Source organism: Chlorocebus sabaeus, chromosome 10 (genome assembly GCF_047675955.1).
Source record: "Chlorocebus sabaeus isolate Y175 chromosome 10, mChlSab1.0.hap1, whole genome shotgun sequence".
NCBI classification, from domain to species: domain Eukaryota; kingdom Metazoa; phylum Chordata; class Mammalia; order Primates; family Cercopithecidae; genus Chlorocebus; species Chlorocebus sabaeus.
In genome coordinates this window covers 33,111,349-33,123,470 of record NC_132913.1, presented here as the reverse complement: position 1 = coordinate 33,123,470, position 12,122 = coordinate 33,111,349, and the positions used below count along the sequence as shown (strand labels likewise).

At 37.1% G+C, this 12,122-nt stretch overlaps 1 pseudogene; it reads left to right on the top strand.

Moving 5' to 3' along the window:
* The first annotated feature begins 7,990 nt into the window (after positions 1 to 7,990).
* On the top strand, positions 7,991 to 9,487 carry LOC103217043 (methionine aminopeptidase 2-like; annotated as a pseudogene).
* The last annotated feature ends 2,635 nt before the right edge of the window (positions 9,488 to 12,122 follow it).

The following is a 12,122-nucleotide window of genomic DNA, read 5'->3' as shown; positions in this document are numbered from 1 at the left end:
ATATATGTATATACACACACACAAACACACACATATATATACACACACTCACACACACACAAATACATTTAACCTATACACAACCATACACAGACATAGCCAATTTGACACATTTTTTGAGTGCCTACTATGATCCAGAAACTGGAAACGTAACAATGAGCAAGTCAGTTATGGTCTCATTCTCAGCAACCTTATATTATAGTGGGGATATGCAATGGAAAATAATCCATAGAAACTGTGAGTATAATAAGGGAAAAGTTAGGAAAGGGAAGATATGGAAGAACATGTTTATTTAGCTATCCCTCCCTTCATGATGTAACTTTTGCCTTTCCCTCTAGACACATCTGTATTTAGTTATAACCCTCGGAAACAATCTGTCCTCCTTTTCAAATCACATTTAACTCCCTAGTTAGGGTAGCTATTATCAAAATGACAAAAACTAGCCAATGCTAGTGAGGATATAGAAAAAAAGGGAACGCTTATACACCGTTGGATGGGAATATAAACTGAAACAGCCACTATGAATAGTGTGGAGGTTCCTCAGAAACCACAAACAGAACTACCATATGATCCAGCAATCCCACCACTAGGAATTTATCCAAAGAAAAGGAAATCATTATATCAGGGAGACATCTGCACTCCCATGTGTATTGCAGCACTCTTCACAATAGCCAAGATACGGAATCAGACTAGGTGTCCCATAACAGATGAATGGATAAAGAAAATGTGGTACACATACACAGTAAAATGCTATGCAGTCATAAAAAAATAAATAAATAAATAAAAAGATAAGGTCAGATCAGAGTGTGGTGGCTCACACCTGTAATCCCAGAAATTTGAGAGGCCAAGGCAGGAAAAACACTTGAGGCCAGGAGTTTGAGAACAGCCTGGGCAACAAAGCGAGACACCATCTCTACAAGAAATTTAAAAAATTAGCCAGATTTGGTGATACACTGGTGGTTCCAGCTACATAGTAGGCTGAGGTGAGTGGATCACTTGAGCCCGGGAGTTTGAGGCTCCCGTGAGTTATGGTTGCACCACTGCACTCAGCCTGAGCAACAGAGTGAGACCCCTTCTCAAAAAAAAAAAAAAAAAAAAAAAAAAAAAAAAAAAAAAAAATTCCTATCATTTGGAGCAACATGGATGGGACTGTGGGACTGGAGGACATTATGTTAAGTGAAATGAACCAGGAAAAGAAAGTTAAACACTGCATGTTCTCACTCATATGTGGAAGCAAAAATAAACGTTGATCTCACATCAAGGGTCGGGCAAAGGAGGAATAGGAAGATATTTGTTAAAGGATTCAAAATTACAGCTAGGAGGAATAAATTCTAGTGTTCTGTAATACTGTAGGATGGCTACAGTTAACAAGGTATTAGATAGACTCAAATAGCTTGAAGGAGGATATTGAATGTCCTCAACACAAAGAAATGATACATGTTTGAGATTATTGATATGCTAATTACCCTAATCTGATCACTATATATTATATGCCAACTTAAAAAATATATATGTGTATATATATTTCATTTTTCCATATCTACATACAGATGATTCCTTATATGTGAATTATTCATCTTTCTAAACTCCTATTCACTATGAAAACTCAGGTCTCTTTACATTCCTGCTCATGAGATTTGTACTGGACTTTCCTGCAACCAAAAATGCATGAGGCAAGTGGTTTTAGATATGGGACAATGGACAAAAGGTAATCCTAAAGAGAAAAGAAATATGTGTTGAATATCAGGATCACCGTAACATTTAGCAGTCCAGGGCTGCTAAAGTGAAATGGATGGCAATTTGGGGGCAGGATTCCTGAGAAAAGAGGCTAAAGGAAATGACCCCATATGTTTATTTGGAGTCACTAAAAGTTATAGAGTATCAATCAAAAATAACAAATAATAGCATTTCTTAACATCTGACCTATTCCATGTTTATTTTCTTACTGATTTTCTGTGCTCACATGAACATAAGCTCTGTGAACACAGCTCTACTCTTCATACTGTATTCCTAGTAGAAGAATATCTGACACAAAGTAGGTGCTCAATAAATATTTATTGAGTTAAGTGACTCTCACATAACTGGAAGTCCTGAGACAGAAAATTAAAATGAGGATTCCAACTCAGTTCCCCTGTGCTTCTTCCAGGTCAACTCTTGTATATATATAACTTTGTTCTCCAGTTGGCCTCTCTTGTGGCCAAAACATGGTTTTCAGTAGCCTTCAGGACAGTCCGTTTCCTAGTCTTCATGCAGTAGGAGAGAAGAAAAGCCACTCTTCTATTTGTGGAATAAAACGCCTCTCTTCCAGTGTGTTTGAGCTGTATCATGTCTTGGGTCAACTCACAGAATAAAAATAACCAAAGGCTGGAATGCTCTGTGCTGACTGGATTAAATTTGAGTTCCTGAATCGATCACTGGGTTGATCGACTGTGGAATGGGGATTAGATTATTATTAATAATTTAGTTTGATCAAGGGTGGTATCTGAGTTAGAAACAGAATCAGTCTTCCCTGAATCACACAGGTAGTATGAAGGAGGACTGAGTTCCTGAAGAACATCCCAGGTCTCTTAGGAAGGTGTAAGGAGACAATGAATGTTGAGTAGACAATAGAAATTGTCCATTATATTTTTTCCCTACAGATATATTTCAAAGATTTTATTCTTAGAAGTACAAAAAGCATGAAAATAAAATATTCTAAGAGGAATGTATTTATTGTATCACAAGGAAGCTGTTTAAAATGACAGATCTTTGAAGACAATTTAGGGAACAGCTACTGACCTATCAAGAACTTGTAAGTTTGCCAGTACTAGAAGAACAGTACTAGATCTGTACCTGTTTTGTTCAACATTGTACCCACAGTCCTTAGCATAAAGAAGATGATCGGCTGGGCGCGGTGGCTCAGGACTGTAATCCCAGCACTTTGGGAGGCCAAGGAGGGTGGATCATCTGACGTCAGGAGTTTGAGGCCAGCCTGGCCGAACTGGTGAAACCCTATCTTTACTAAAAAAAAAAAACAAAACAAAACTTAGTTTGGCATGGTTGTGGGCACCTGTAATCCCAGCTATTCAGGAGGCTGAGGCAGGAGAATCGCTTGATCCTGGGAGGCAGAGGTTGCAGTGAGCCGAGATTGCACCACTGTACTCCAGCCTGGGCAACAAAGCGAGACTCCATCTCAGAAAATAAATAAAAAAATAAATAAATAAATAAATAAAATGCTCAACGAATACTTGATGAATTAATGATTGTATTCACGCATTTGTTTTTGTAAAGATAAAGCCACAAGCTTTGTATAAAAAAATCCATAAGTTTCCTGCAGAGAAAACACAGCATACCTATATTATAAATGCTCTTGCTTCCCAGTAGGATTATTCACAAATCATTCTATTTATATATATGAATTAAGACTTTTCAGAGTGACTCCAGAGGAAAATACAATAAAAATCCTAGGAGATAAGGATCTATCATTTTGCCACATGGTGTTTTATTTGTTCTATCTGTTTTTGCTATTTTTTCCCTCTTTTTCTGATTTATCTTGTGTTAATAATACATTTCATGATAACCAATTTTTATCTCCATTATTAAATTATTTATACTTTTTCACAGTCCAGTGATCTGTGCTTTTGATATATACTTTCAATTAATCAGAATCTTATTTTAAATAAAATCATATACTATTTGATAAGTAGTTTAAGGACCTCATAACTGTGTATATCCAATTCTTCCCCCATTCTTTGAGCTATTGAGATCATACATTTTCTTTTAGACACTCCATAAAGACAATATGTTGCTTGTATTTTTCTTTAGGCATTAAGTTATCTTTTAGAGCAAATTTTAAAATTAATTTATTTTCATTTATTCTTTACCAGTACTCTTCATTTTCTTAGAAGATTCACATTTCAATCTGATATCGCATTCCTTCTGCCCGTTGAATTTCTTTTAACATTTCTTGCTGTGTAGATCTTCTCGAATTATCTGATTTTGTTTGTCTTACAAAGCCCATATTTATACTTCATTTTCAAAATATATTTTTACTGGGTAAAGAATTATGGAAAGACAGTATTTTTTTTTCCCAGTGTTTGATGAGAAATCAGCTATAATATATTCGTTTCCCTGTAATTTGTCTTTTTTCCCTCTCAGGTTGTGTTAAGGGTTTTCTTTTTGTCTTTTGTTTGCAGCATTAATATAATACGATACACATATGTGTGTTCACCACCCTGTCCCACCAGGTCTCATTCCTTAAGGGGAGTATTTACTCTGTTTGATGTTCTTTGAGTTTCCTGCATCTATGCTTTGGTGTCTATTATTAATGTCAGAAATTCTTGGTCTTTTTTTTTTTTTTTTTTTTTGAGATGGAGTCTTGCTCTGTTGCCCAGGCTGGAGTGCAGTGGCGATCTCGGCTCAGTGCAAGCTCCGCCTCCCGGGTTCACACCATTCTGCTGACTGAGCCTCCTGAATAGCTGGGACTACAGGCGCCCGCCACCATGCCCGGCTAAGCTTTTGTATTTTTTAGTAGAAATGGGGTGTCACCGTGTTAGCCAGGATGGTCTCAATCTGCTGACCTTGTGATCCGCCTGCCTCAGCCTCCCAAAGTGCTGGGATTACAGGCGTGGGCCACCGCGCCCGGCCCCATTATTTTTTTCAAATGTTTCTCTGCTCCATTCTCTCCTGATTCTCCTTCTAGAATCCTAGTTAGGCAATTGTTAGATTACTTGATTTTGTCTGACAGCTCATGGATGCTTTTTTCTCTGTTTATTGTTTGTGTTTATTTTTCCCACTTTTTTTCTGTGTTTCAGTTGAAGCAATTCCTATTGACCTATGTTCAAGTTCACTGAATATTTTTTTCACTCTGTCAAGTCTACTAATAAGTCAATCAAATACATGCTTTATTACTATGCTGTGCATTTCTACCATTTTCATTTGTTTCTTCCTTTTGCTTTCCTTCTTTTTGATAAAACTGGCTATATAACATTAAATGTGTCCATCTTTTCCTTTAGAGTGTATAATATATTAATCATAGTAATTTGAAATTCTCAGTCAGATGGTTTCAACATCTGTACCATATCTGAATCTGGTGGTTCTGTTGATTACATTGTGGTGTGTGTGTGTGTGCGTGCGTGTGTTGATTTTCCGTATTCTTCATAATTTTTTTGTAGAAAACCATGTATTTTGTATAGGAGAGCATAGACTCAAGTACTTAGAGTTTAGGCTTTTAAATAAGCATATCTTTTTCGTATATAAGATTGTGTTAACTAGCCAGGAGTTGTTCAGTGTTGAAATTGTCCTTGCTATGTTTGTCTTTAGTAGATCACAGTCTTCAAATTCCTCTAGCAATATACTGTGTGCTTGGAATGGCGGCTGGCTTTCCAAAATCTTTTTTCTCAATCTCTACTCCACCTTCCCCATTAGCCTTCCCTTTCGTGCTTACCACAGAGTTTATCTGTCACTTGCAACTTAACAAGCAGTATTCCATTATCACCTTACTTGGTGCTTTTTAGCTTGGTGGTGGGTAGTTAAGTTGGGAAAAATCCCTGGGTCTCAGTGATTTGGCCCTCAAAATGTTACTGCTCTTTTTCCAGCTATAGTTCTTGCTAAGAACATATTTCTGCTCCTTTTTGTTTTTCTTGTTCTCTTTGTCAGGTGCCATAGGCTTATATTAGTGGCCTATGACCAATGGGTTTTATTGTCTTTCCTGTAGATTAAAGCTTTGGTTCCATACAGAATCATTACCTCCAGCTCATTTTTCATGCCTGCTTTTCCTGTCCACCAGTCCTAAATAAAAGAAGCTGTCTCTTGACTCACCTTTCCGATCCTCTCACCCCCATACCTCCAGCTCATTTATCATGCCTGTTCTTCCTGTCCACCAGTCCTACATAAAAGAAGTTGTCTCCAGATTCACTTCTCTGATCCCCTCACTCCCATACCTTCCTGTTAACACCTACTGGGCTTCATGGATAAAAAGGCTGCTGGTGTGTGGGAGTCTCCTTCTCCCATATCTGTGGACCTCAGAGGCTTCACCCTCTCTACCAGTCTGCACTTGGCACTCTGCCTCCAATTTATCAGTTATTCTGAACTCTTAGTGGTGTCCAGGTGACATCCACCTTAGCAAAGCAAATGCATATATCCTGTCTCTCCCTATAGGCACCCATCTCTCCCCAGTTTTCTGGTTAATTGATTGCTTTGTAATCTCAACTTTTGAATGGGTCCAAGAAAAGTTGTGGGTTTACAATTTTTCTAGCCTTTTTGTTTCCATAAGTGTAGAAGCAATACTCCTTCTAGCTTGCCATATCCTGGAGCAGAAACCGGATGTCATTAAGACTTGAGAAGAAAATATTTTGAGAAGAATTAAAAATTGTGCCCAAAGGCCTTAGATTCTTGATGAATCAATAGTCTTCTTTGTATGTTGTGAAATTAGTGATCAAATACAAATGAATATGAGAACTCTTTTAAAAATATATTGAATTAGTTTATAAGTCCCATAAGGTGACATTCAAATGAATTCTTTTTATCTTTATAGTGCTATATATATCACTTAAACTGTAATTTCTGTAAATTTAGTTTTTTTTTTTAATTTTTAATTTTGAATCAGATCCTGGTTCTTATCACCCAGACTGGAGTGCAGTGGTACGATCTCAGCTCACTGCTATTTTCCCTGAGCTCACGTGATCCTCCCACCTCAGCATCCTGAGTAGCTGGGACTACAGGCACATGCCACCATGCCCAGCTAATTTTTATATTTTTTGTAGAGATGGATTTTCACCATGTTTTCCAGGCTTGTCTTGAATTCCTGAGCTCAAGAGATCTGCTCACCTCAGCCTTTCAAAGTGTTGGGATTATGGATATAAGCCACCATACCTGGCTCATTTTAGTTTTAATAAAGAATGCTGTTCATGATTCACACTGTTGACTAATCATTGGGTATTTTTTTTGATAAATTTGAAAATCTCTAGGAATTGTTGCAGAATTTGTAAGTGAAAGCAACAGAATGCCATAACTGAAAGCATAAACTTTTTAAATGCAGTGGCTGACTAGCTAGTGAGATTTTACCTGAATCTTCTGGTTTACATTACTAACTTAGGTTTCCTACACAACAAGATCAAATGGAATCTAAAAGAGAGGGGACAAGCTACAAATGTGAAGACCATGGTAGTCTGAGAAGGCAAGAGATTAAAATAGCCTTAAGCGTGGGTGAAATCAGTAGTGCACAGAGAAGACAGACATATGTTAAGACAAGGCATAGATGGTGGTTTTGGCAAATTTTGGAAACCACTTATTTCTTTTATGTATTACTTAATTCTTCCACTTGGCCCTAGATGCTCTTTGGTGTTAGCCAACGTCGAACAGCTAACGTACCTGAGGAGAAAATGTGATCCTGGACCACCCAGAAAGAAATATTTGGTGATGCTAATACAAATTTTTAAAAAATGGGTTCAACTCTTCTTAGGTTTAGGTTCCTGTAAATAATTGTGACTCAGCTAAGTGTTTCTCAAAGGTCTTGTCCAATCAACTTAAGGTTTAGACTGCATGTGTAGAAAATACTATACTGTTTGTGTAACTATGATTAATACAAAGTGTTATGTGTTTTTTTAAAAAAAAGATTTCAACAACAACTTAGGGATTTAGTTCCGTGAGTCTGTTGTTAGAGAAAAATATTAAGTAAACAGAGAGAATTTAACTAAAAGGGGGTTTTAAATTGTTATTCTAGCACCTTGCTTTTCTTTAGCATGAACAACCATAACTTCGAATTCACAGACAGAAGGGTTAAGTTCTGGTTTGTTCATAGAAAGATATACTGTCACTAAAACTTGCATAATAGGCTAACATTGATTTTCAAAGTTAAGTGAAAGGTACTGGAATGTTTCTGATTCAAGCAAGAGGTTCTTTGTACATTGCATCAAATCTTAGAATATAGAGGATACATTTAGAGACAATATTAAATTCAAGTGATTAGAAAACATTTACCCTTAAAATTCAGAGGAACCTTTCAGGCAACATGGCAGGCATGGAGGAGGCAGCAACCTTCGGGAGCCACCTGACTACTCTGGGAGTCACCTGAATGGCAACCTGGATCCAGACAACAGGGAGGAGGAAGCTGCCTCTACAGCTGAGGAAGCAGCCAAGAAAAACAGATGGAAGAAAAGGAAGAGTAAAGGGGCTGCAGCAGGGGAGCAGGAAACTGATAAAGTATTAAGAGTCTCAGTGGATGAAGGAATGAGACAATTGGAAAGACAAGCGTTGGAAGAGAAAGAAAGAGATGATGATGATGAAGATGGAGAGGGTAATGGAGATGGAGCAACTAGGAGGAGGAGGAAGAAGAAGAAGAAGAAGAAGAAGAAGAAGAAGAAGAAGAAGAAGAAGAAGAAGAAGAAGAAGAAGAAGAAGAAGAAGAAGAGAACAAGAGAGAACCAAAATTCAAACAGACCCTCCCTCAGTTCCAATATGTGACTGTATCCTAATAGTGTATTTCCTAAAGGACAAAAATGTGAATACCCACCCACACAAGATGGATGGAGAATTATGAGTGAAGAAAAGAAAGTGTTATATCAGGCTAGTGAAGATATTTGGAATAATTTTTGAGAAGCTGCAGAAGCACATCAACAACTTAGAAAATATGTAATGAGCTGGATCAAGCCTGGGATGATAGAAATCTGTGAAAAGTTGGAAAACTGTTCACACAATCTAATAAAAGAGAATGGATTAAATGCAGGCCTGGCATTTCCTGCTGGATGTTCTCTCAATAATTGTGCTTACCATTATACTACCATTGATGGTGACCCAACACTAACACAGTAGGATGACATCTGTAAAATAGATTTTGGAATCGGTATAAGTGGTAGGAATATTGACTATTGACTGTGGTCTTACTGTCACTTTTAATCCCAATTATGATACATTATTAAAATCTGTAAAAGATGCTACTAGTACTGGAATGAAGTGTGCTGGAATAGATGTTCATCTGTGTGATGTTGGTGAGGCCATCCAAAAAGTTGTGGAGTCCTATGAAGTTGAAATAGATGGGAAGACATAACAAGTGAAATCAATCCATAATCTAAATGGACATTCAATTGGGAAATATAGAATACATTCCAGGAAAACAGTGTCCATTGCGAAAGGAGGAGAGGCAACAAGAATGGAGGAAAGGAAGTGTGTGCAATGGAAACCTTTGATAGTATAGGAAAAGATTTCACGATGATATGGGATGTTCACATTACATGAAAAATTTTGATGTTGGACATGTACCAATAAGGTTTCCAAGAACAAAACAATTGTCAAATGTCATCAATGAAAATTTTGGCACCCTCACCCTCTGCCACAGATGGCTGGATTGCTTGGGAGAAAGGAAATTCTTGATGGCTCCGAAGAATCTGTGACTTGGAAATTGTATCTACTATTGTGTGACACTGAAGGATCATACACAGTGCAATTTGAACATACCATACTGTTGCATCCAACATGTAAAGAAGCTGTCAGCAGAGGAGATGACTATTAAACATATTCCAAAGCAACCTTAACACCTTTATTTTCTAAGCTTTTTTGGAATACGTAGCAGAATTAATTTGCAACATGTTGTCTATTTTAACACTGGACTTGTATAATATTTTTATCTGTGTTTTAAAAAGAAGAAATTAGGCCATGCACAGTGGCTCACACCTGTAATCCTAGCACTTTGGGAGGCCAAGTCAGGTGGATCACCTGAGGTCAGGTGTTTGAGACCAGCCTGGTCAACATGGCGAAACCCCATCTCCACTAAAAATACAAAAATTAGCAGGACGTCATGGCATACGCCTGTAGTCCCAGCTACTCGGGAGACTGAGGCACGAGTATCTCTTTAACCCAGGAGGCAGAGGTTGCAGAAAGCTAAGATTGCACCACTGAACTACAGCCTGGCTGACAGAGCAAGACTCCATTTCAAAAAAAATAAAAATAAAATAGTAAAAAAGAACGAATTTGATCAAAGGTAAACAGTCTAATGTAATGAACCAAATAAAAAACTTTCAGGACTTTCAAATGTTAACTGCTTTTCCCCTTCATATCTGGGAAAATGCTATAAAGCTCAAATTAGTTAGGAATGACTTACACCTTTTGTTTTGAAAACTAAGAGATGGTTTCCAGATATTTATACTCCCATATTTCTCGAATGCTTTGAATGACTACAATTCTGCATTCATACCCTTTATTGTTACTTTTTAACCTGCCTGGAATCTATTTTCTAAAAAAATAAAGATATTTTCAGATCTGAAAAAAAATCAGAGGAACCATAAACATCATCAAGTCTAATCATATCCAAATGTGGTCCATCAATCAACCTCGGCAGAAATAATTGGAGAAGATTTAAAAATTCAGAGAATGTTGACCTCCTCTCTAAGATAGCATTCATAAATATTTTATCATTGTCTGGAAAGTAACAGCCTACAGTTTAACCAATATTCTAATTTTGATTCATGATTTTAAATAATTAAACTTTAATAATTGATATGGTTTAGATATTTGTCCCCTCCAAATCTCATGTTGAAATGTGATTGTCGATGTTGGAGGTGGGGCCTAGTGGGACGTGTTTGGTCATGATGGTGGATCCCTCATGAATAATTTGCTACTGTCCTCATGGAAATGAGTGTGTTCTCACTCTATGAGTTCACATGAGATCTGGTTATTTATAAGGACCTGGAACTTCCTCTTCTCTCCCTTGCTCCCACTCTCACCATGTGACATAACCGTACCCCCCTTCACCTTCTGCCATAATTAGAAGCTTCCTGAGGCCCTCACCAGATGCAGATGCTGGTCCTATGCTTCCTGTATAGCCAGCAGGACTGTGAGCCAAATAAACCTCTTTTCTTTATAAATTACCCAGTCTCAGTTATTTCTTTATAGCAATACAATAATTGACTAATAGGATAATATAAATTACTTATATTTTGGTAGAAATATATGGTTATAATTTTAGAAAAAAATAACTTTATTTTTGTCTTCCTACTACAGAATTCACTGGGAAGAGAAGTGGGCTTCTGTTCTGCTGCTAATTTGCAAGATTACACTCTAGTGGCAAATTCTTCCTATTGCAAGCATGTATTCCCTAGAGCCCAACGATTTCTAAAGGTACATGGTCAGTTAAACCCATGTCAGATACAAGACATAGCAGTGTCATTTTTGCACAAGTGGAAATATTTCTCCTAGATTTCCAAGTCATGAATGAATAACTACAAAAGAAATAGAGGACACAGGCTATATGATGATTAAATCAAGTAGTTTAATGACAAAAAACTGAACAGATTGTGCATGTTATTTTATCCCATTTACATTGACAAAGTGTCACACTTCTGCTTTATGAAGAGAAACTTCATGCAATAGTCATAAGGAAGAAAGAATTAATGCTAGGAATAAGTGTAAAAGCTCTGTATAGCTTTTCATTTAAAAGATTTTACAAATCCTGCTGACCTGTTGCTAAACTAAGCAAAGCGAGTCCCCCTGGAACACACTCTATACTCATTCTTCCTCTTCATTTACATTCCTTTAAACTATTTTAGCATATTCCTAAATAGCAGAAACTTTTCCTATGGAAATAATGTCAGCCTTTCCATCCCTGCAATGCAAGCTGCTTGCATCAGTTAAATTCTGAGTTGCTTCTTTTGGAGTTAGGGCCAGCTGGTTTATAGCTGGAGTCAGCCGTCACCTGCAGAACAGAGTCTGGAGAAAGTAAGGTTGTTACTCCCTGGCCAAAATTAACACTCCCATTATGATTCAATTGTGCCTGAAATTCCACTGTTAGGGATTGACTCCCACCAATCAATGTCTTGTGCTTTCTAGGACTTACTTATTTCTGACTTCACTGAATCTAAGAGATGTCATCAATTATAAAACCTGTCACTATTATATGTACAGTTAAAGAAAAAATATATTACCAATTTAACTGTGGCATCTCATCAACTCTAAGATTTATCTCAATTTCAAAGATATATTTTTAAAAATATTTTTCAATTCTTAAAATAAGGTAAGTGAAAATGCTAGTAATGAGAGAGAGAGAGAGTGGGGAATGAAGACTATGAAGACCCGTATTAACTCAACTTTTAAGCATTGATGTCAACTAGCTAAAGCCAAGCCCTAGGACAATGAAATATAGGATAGTCATA